Here is a 7,961-nt window from a genome sequence, read left to right as displayed (position 1 = left end):
GAGCACTGCCCCAATTGGGGGATATATAGAGGGTATTGCCCCATGTGGATGCCAGGGATTAGTGCCTGCCATAGCTGGCCACAGAGGGGGTGGAGGGTTATACACAGGGAGCTGCCTCACTTGGCCACCAGTGCACATCCCTAGTGGGGGAGTGATGTGCACCAGGAACAGGGCTCACTGCCATAAGGGGGTTGGAAGATACCCAGGGTACTACCTAACACGGCCACCCAGGCACCCTGCCACCTTGGGGGAGGTGAAGAGCACACCTAGAGCACTGACTCATCTGGCTAACAGTGGTGCCTGGCCAGCAGGGGTCACTATCACAGTGCTGGGGGGGGGAGATACCATAGGACACTATCCCACCTGGGCAGCAGGGGTCAGTGCCCCAACAGGAGCGATATTCACCATGCACTGCCTCACCTGGGCACCAGGGAGCCCTGCACCCTGACACCGACCCACACATACCCTGGTGAGCAGGTGTGTGCCTGTGTGTTACTCTGAACCTTAAGGAATGAGGCAAAGGCTAATTTTATTTAAATTTCTGATGAAGAAAGCTCTGAGTTACAACCCTCACCTTGCTGAGCACCTGCCCATAGCCAGAGCAGTGTCCCTGATGACAGCAGAGACCCCAGAACACAGAGACCCAAAGGGGAAGCAGCTTTTAGGTGAAGCAATGACAGACTCTGGGGAGGGGTTCTGGGGATGCAGAGAAAGACCAACTAACCAGTGGCACCGTCAGAAACCTAGTACTGGGCGTGGACCCGGAGCGAGGCTTTTGGGTGATGCAGTAATGGAGCCAGGGATGATAAGGGGGTTCTAGGCATCTCTAATCCCAGCCCCATTTCTCCTGTGCCCAAAGCCATGACCACAAATCCACCCCTCTCCATCTCAGACCCCACAGCCCCAAAGACATGACTGGCCACTCACGCTGTGACCCAGTTACACCAATGAAGTCTCCCCAAACTCTCTAGGAAGATACAGGGTGGAAGGGGCAAGGCACTTAGCCCAGTAGGGCAGAGACCATGGCCATAGGCAGATAGACCCAGCCTAGCCCAGAGGAGACTGGGGGAGGGGGAGCAGAGGAAGAGGATGCAGGCAACTGAACATAACAAATGTCCATGAAAGGAGAGAGAGAGTTTGAGTGTGAGTTGGCCAACACAGTAGAGAAGACAGAGAGAGAGAGAAACCTGGGAAGAAGGAAAGAAACTCAGAACCGGGAGTCACCCTCATGGATTCAACCTTCTGCTAGGGAGCACACCCCACTCCTGGCCAGAGAGATGACCAGCCCCCACAAATGGCAACATCATCTCCCTTGAAGCCACAGCTAGTCAGGAAACCCAGCTAATGGGAAGTCCCTGCTTGGAGCCAGGGGGGGCAGTGACCAGAGCCCTCCCCGAACCAGACACTTACCTTACTGACAGCGACAGCTGCTTCGTTCCCAGCTGGACAGCTCTTGCCTGGCAACAACAGGATTCACGCTGTCACTGCTCTCGCTCACTTTCCATCTCACCTCGGGGCTGGACTCCGTCCTCACGACTTCTTTCCCCTTGGTATTAAACACAACACAAGAGGGAAAGAAAAAACAACGGTGGCGAGGCTCCTCTTCTCGCTCCTCCCGCACCCCAGGGCTCTGGCTTCAACCCTCCTCCCGTTATGCCATCACAGATACAATTAAAAATCCCCCCTCTGCACCTGCACCCAAAGGAGTCACTCTGTACAGGAGACGATTGTCTCTTCCCCTGCCCTTAATACCATGTGCAGCTCATGGCCTCTGAAGGAATCTAACCTGGGAAGAGCTGAGGAAGAGAGTGCCGTCACCGCTGACTCACACCCAGTGTGGGAAAGGCAGAAAGCTCAGGACTGTTCATCTCTGCTTCCCGGGATGTCCAGCCTGCTCAGCTCCACTTCTTCCAGCTTCTCCTCTGCCTGGGGCTCCTGGGCGACTCATCTGCAAGTTCAGGAAATAACCGACGAGGGAGACAGCCCTGCCCACAGCTCTACTGGTGCGCGACAGCTCGGCCTCTCTCTGTCTCCCACATGATCTAGAGCAGCCCCACGTGAAGGAAAGAGACAGAGCCAACGGGCTGCGTGGCCAGTCACCCCACCTCCCCCATTGTCGCCTCCAGGACCCGCTATGATTCTCTTCCCTCCTGCTAGATGGTGCAGGCTCTCGAGACCAAGCCTGTGGTGATCAATGCGCACTTCTCCTGCCCATGGCCTGCGGTAGGAGGCACAACAAAGAGAGAGAGAAGGTGTGTTGTCCAACACAGAAGACAAAACAGAGAGAGGGGGAATAGGAGAAATTAAAGTAACTCAGCACCTGGAGTCACCCTCCTGGATCCAACCTCCTGCTGGGCTTGGACACACCACTCCCACCAAGAGAGATGAGCAGTCCCCAAACCAAGCACTCCTCTCACAGACAGAGACAGCTGCTCCACTCCCAGCTGAACAGGTCTTGCCTGGCATTAACAGTGTTTGTGCTCTCGCTTGCTTTCCATCTCTCCACCAGGACGGACTCTGTCCCCGCCCCCCTCACCCTCCAACATACACACACACACACACTTACACACTTCTTTTCTCTTGGTGCCAAACACAACGCAAAAAGGAAAAACAAAAGTTATCGTCACACTCTGCCATGATGGCGAGGCTCTGCTTCTTGCATCTCCCACACCCCAGGGCTCTACCCTGAACCCCCTTCCCATGATGTTCTGGGAGCTACAATTAGAAGCACCCCAGTGCACCTGCACCCAAAATCGTCACTCTGCACAGGAGACTCTTGTCCCTTCCACTGGTCTTAAGCCCGCAGAGCCCCGGGCCCAGCTAGGATGCACCTTATTATTCTTGAGTACTGGGGCACTCGTCCTCTCCTTCCTATCCCTCTTGGACTCCATCTGTGAGAGAGGACAGGGAAGTGTTACAGACACAGACACTTTCCCCCAGCTCTCTTTGCACCCTGGGCTCACACCTGGTTGTCTCCCCAATCCTTGGCATTGTCCAGCATGTCTCCCTCCACAGAGTCACCTGGCCTCATCTTAGATGCCATCTTCATATTGCTCTTCTCCTTCCCAGAACTCCTGCTCTGCTTCTCAGACCCATCTGTCCTCAGCTCTGCAAGCAGAGGGAAAGGGGCACGGTGGGATCACACACACCCGATTCCAGACACCTCATCGCATCCACAGGGCTCCCAAACGGTGTCACCTTCGGCCAAAAACCACACCCCACCCTGAGGGATCAAAGAGTCTTTGTGAGCCCAGCACACACCAGACAGGAAAAGATTCACACCCACACCCAGCCCAGCCACATTGGGAGCTTGCTCCCCCGCCCGGCCACAGGGCCACAGGGCTCATGGATGGAGAAGTTTGGTGGGCTGTGGGGGCCCCTGAAGGAGTAGCTCAGCATGTGAACGAGTGTGGGGGCAGACTGTGGGGTTGAGGTGTTCAGGAGGACCGAAGGGAAGGGAATAGGGGGATTCGAGGTAGAGGAGGGAAGGGTTACCAAGGTGTACTGTGGGAATAGGGGATTTAGAGACCCCAGAGGGGACGGGTGGGGCGTGTTTGAGGGCCCCACGGTGGCTGAAACGGGGAACCCAGCAGGTTGGGGGCTAGCAGAGATTGGAGATGAGGAACCTGGCACACTGTGGATGGACTGGGGGAGGGGTGACGAGAAAGTGGGGGCCAGCAATGGGGAAAGGGGTGGGAGTCCTTTGGGGGCGGGGTGTTGAGGACAGGGGGAGGAGGTTGGGGGCGGCAGCACATTTCGGGGGACGCTCGGAGCCGAGGGATGAGGAAAAGGGTAGGGGTGAACTAGGGATCTTAAACATAAAAAAGAAGCTTACAAGAAGTGGAAGGTTGGACATATGACCAGGGAAGAGTATAAAAATATTGCTCGGGCATGTAGGAATGAAATCAGGAGGGCTAAATCGCACCTGGAGCTGCAGCTAGCGAGAGATGTCAAGAGTAACAAGAAGGGGAGGGATAGCTCAGTGGTTTGAGCATTGGCCTGCTAAACCCAAGGTTGTGAGTTCAATCCTTGAGGGGGCCATTTAGGGGGTTCTGGGGCAAAATTGGGGATTGGTCCTGCTTTGAGCAGGGGGTTGGACTAGATGACCTCCTGAGATCCCTTCCAACTCTGATATTCTATGAATCTAAGGGTTTCTTCAGGTATGTTGGCAACAAGAAGAAAGCCAAGGAAAGTGTGGGCCCCTTATGAATGAGGGAGGCAACCTAGTGACAGAGGATGTGGAAAAAGCTAATGTACTCAATGCTTTTTTTGCCTCTGTCTTCACTAACAAGGTCAGCCTCCCAGACTGCTGCGCTGGGCATCACAACATGGGGAATAGATGGCCATGTGGAGAAAGAGATGGTTAGGGACTATTTAGAAAAGCTGGACGTGCACAAGTCCATGGGGCTGGATGAGTTGCATCCGAGAGTGCTAAAGGAATTGGCGGCTGTGATTGCAGAGCCATTGGCCATTATCTTTGAAAACTCGCGGCGAACAGGGGAAGTCCCAGTTGACTGGAAAAAGGCTAATGTACTGCCCATCTTTAAAAAAGGGAAGAAGGAGGATCCTGGGAACTACAGGCCAGTCAGCCTCACTTCAGTCCCCGGAAAAATCATGGAGCAGGTCTCAAAGAATCAATCCTGAAGCACTTACATGAGAGGAAAGTGATCAGGAACAGTCAGCATGGATTCACCAAGGGAAGGTCATGCCTGACTAATCTAATCGCCTTCTATGATGAGATTACTGGTTCTGTGGATGAAGGGAAAGCAGTGGATGTATTGTTTCTTGACTTTAGCAAAGCTTTTGACACTGTCTCCCACAGTATTCTTGTCAGCAAGTTAAAGAAGTATGGGCTGGATGAATGGACGATAAGGTGGATATAAAGTTGGCTAGATTGTCGGGTAGTGATCAACGGCTCCATGTCTAGTTGGCAGCCGGTATCAAGTGGAGTGCCCCAAGGGTCGGTCCTGGGGCCAGTTTTGTTCAATATCTTCATAAATGATCTGGAGGATGGTGTGGATTGCACTCTCAGCAAATTTGAGGATGATACTAAACTGGGAGGAGTGGTAGATATGCTGGAGGGCAGGGATAGGATACAGAGGGACCTAGGCAAATTGGAGGATTGGGCCAAAAGAAATCTGATGAGGTTCAGTAAGGATAAGTGCAGGGTCCTGCACTTAGGATGGAAGAACCCAATGCACAGCTACAGATTAGGGACCGAATGGCCAGGCAGCAGTTCTGCGGAAAAGGACCTAGGGGTGACAGTGGACGAGAAGCTGGATATGAGTCAGCAGTGTGCCCTTGTTGCCAAGAAGGCCAATGGCATTTTGGGATGTATAAGTAGGGGCATAGCGAGCAGATTGAGGGACGTGATCGTTCCCCTCTATTCAACATTGGTGAGGCCTCATCTGGAGTACTGTGTCCAGTTTTCGGCCCCACACTACAAGAAGGATGTGGATAAATTGGAAAGAGTCCAGCGAAGGGCAACAAAAATGATTAGGGGTCTGGAACACATGACTTCTGAGGAGAGGCTGAGGGAACTGGGATTGTTTAGTCTGCAGAAGAGAAGAATGAGGGGGGATTTGATAGCTGCTTTCAACTACCTGAGAGGTGGTTCCAGAGAGGATGGTTCTAGACTATTCTCAGTGGTGGAAGAGGACAGGACAAGGAGTAATGGTCTCAAGTTGCAGTGGGGGAGGTTTAGATTGGATATTAGGAAAATCTTTTTCACTAGGAGGGTGGTGAAACACTGGAATGCGTTGCCTAGGGAGGTGGTGGAATCTCCTTCCTTAGAGGTTTTTAAGGTCAGGCTTGACAAAGCCCTGGCTGGGATGATTTAGTTGGGGATTGGTCCTGCTTTGAGCTGGGGGTTGGACTAGATGACCTCCTGAGGTCCCTTCCAACCCTGATATTCTATGATTCTATGATTCTAGGGGGGAGTTTGGGGAGTGGGGTCTGAGGGATCCCCCGGATGGAGGGCGGGGGTAGGGTGGATGAGGGGATGGAGGCGCCCATGTGGGGCCTGGAGGAGTGTTAGGGGCCAATGATGCAGAGTGTGTGGGAGGGACTATAGGAGGTGTTGGGGAGGGTGGGCTGAGGGAGCACATGGGTGGGGGAGGGATCAGGGGGCGCAGACTCGGACTAGGGCAGGGTGGGGTCGGGGCTGGGCTGCTTGTGGCTCGCGCGCAACACGTGGCTGAGGACTGGAGAGAGGCACGCTCCTCCCACGTCACCCTCCGCCCCCCCCTTGGGGGCCTCTGACCTTCTCCTAATGGCGTCCTGAGAGCAGCACTCACTTCCTGTGTCCGCAACTTCCGGACATGTCACATGTTCTGTGAGCCCCCTTGTCTCCATTCTTCCAGGGCTAGCCCGCACCAAGTGAACAGAGCCATTTACAGCCAATTGTCCCAGTCAGTGCGAGCCATCAAGCTTCCAAACCATCATCAACAGGCCACGCTTTCCATAATTACAACAGGACTTCAGATTCATACTTCATATTTCTAGCTTCAGACACAAGAATGATACGTGTACAAGAATGATACAGATAGGATGACCACACTCAGGAGATGATAAGCCTTGTAATGAGACCTTACCAGAGGCTTTTTTGCATAAAGCATAATCCAGTTACACCATATTCACACTTATAAGCATATTTCCATAAAACATATAGATTGCAGAGGTGTGGGGGGAGCCTAGGGCTGAGATAGCAGGTCATGCGGGTAGGGAATGAGGGGCACCAGCAGAGCAGCGAGTGGGGAGCTCAGGGCTGGGAGAGCAGGGGCTGCAGGCAGAGGTGGATTTACAATGAAACTCACAGTTCCCTGTCTCATTATTAAGGATCCTTGACCATCAGGGAGGTTGTGGAAGTGACGGATTCTGTGACTTCCTGTGACCTCTGTGACTTCTGCAGTGGCCAGTGTGGCTGACTCCAGGGCCGCCCAAGCAGCTGGCCCCAGGGACCACCAGAGCAGCGGCCAATGCAGCTGGCCCTGGGGATCATTTGAGCAGTGGTCCTGGGGGCAGTGAGAGCAGCCGCAGCTCAGTGGCTCCCGGCAGCTGTCCTGGGGGCAGTGGGAGCAGCTGCTCAGTCCCTGGGGCTCCCCCTCTGCGGTGGCAGCAGGACCCCGGGGCTTCTCCCTGGTAGCTGGTGCTATGGGCGACCCAGACTCCCTCCCCCCACAGCTGGTGCTGCAGACTCCCAGGGATCCCTCCCTGCAAGATTCAATGAGAGGTATCTATGGTTTAAATCATGGACAGGTCACGGGCAATGATTTTTTGTTTCTTGCCTGTGACCTGCTCATGACTTTTATGAAAAATACCTGTGATTAAATCATTGCCTTACTCATTGTCAATGAAATAAATTGAAACCCTTCCACCTGCAAGTGGATTTAGCCCAGGACCCTCAGTGTCAGCAGCTGTTACACCCCCCACTGAGCTCTCTGTCAGGTGTCCCAGTGCTGGAAGCCTCCTGTTTACACCCTAAGATAGCATTTTTGCACCGGGGGGCTGATATTTTGGACTGGACACTGTAGCAGGGAAAGGTGCTGCTGTACTCCAGAAAACAAGCCACCTCTCCACAAAGAGGGATGAAAGGACCTGCCAAAGCCCGGGATTGAACCAGGGACCTTTAGATCTTCAGTCTAACGCTCTCCCAACTGAGCTACTTCGGCAGCTGCATAGCACTCCTTTCACCTGCTGCTGCTCTGTCCGGGATGTTTTTGTCAGCCTTGGCACACAAAAAGGACGTTGTTGTGAGTGGCCCATGAAGGCAAGACTTGCTTTTGCCTGCCTTGCTCAGCTTGACTTGCTTCCTCACCCCATTCCTCCCTTAGTTCTTAGGTTGACCTGGTGGCTGAAGCAGACTGGGCGCCAGTCACCCATGGAGGAAGTTGAGCTTGACCCTGAGCTAGACTAGACCCTGGTGGCGAGAGTCTGGCCACCACTTGCCACCCCATCCTGTT

General features: G+C 53.8%; 1 non-coding gene across 1 annotated transcript; it reads right to left on the bottom strand.

The window, feature by feature from the left end:
- Positions 1–7,597: 7,597 nt before the first annotated feature.
- TRNAF-GAA (transfer RNA phenylalanine (anticodon GAA)) lies at positions 7,598–7,670 on the bottom strand. The gene has a single exon. It is a non-coding gene; the product is annotated as a tRNA-Phe (tRNA).
- Positions 7,671–7,961: the final 291 nt, after the last annotated feature.

Source organism: Lepidochelys kempii, chromosome 22, assembly GCF_965140265.1.
Source record: "Lepidochelys kempii isolate rLepKem1 chromosome 22, rLepKem1.hap2, whole genome shotgun sequence".
In the NCBI taxonomy this organism is placed as follows: domain Eukaryota; kingdom Metazoa; phylum Chordata; order Testudines; family Cheloniidae; genus Lepidochelys; species Lepidochelys kempii.
This window is presented reverse-complemented; position numbering and strand designations above follow the sequence as displayed.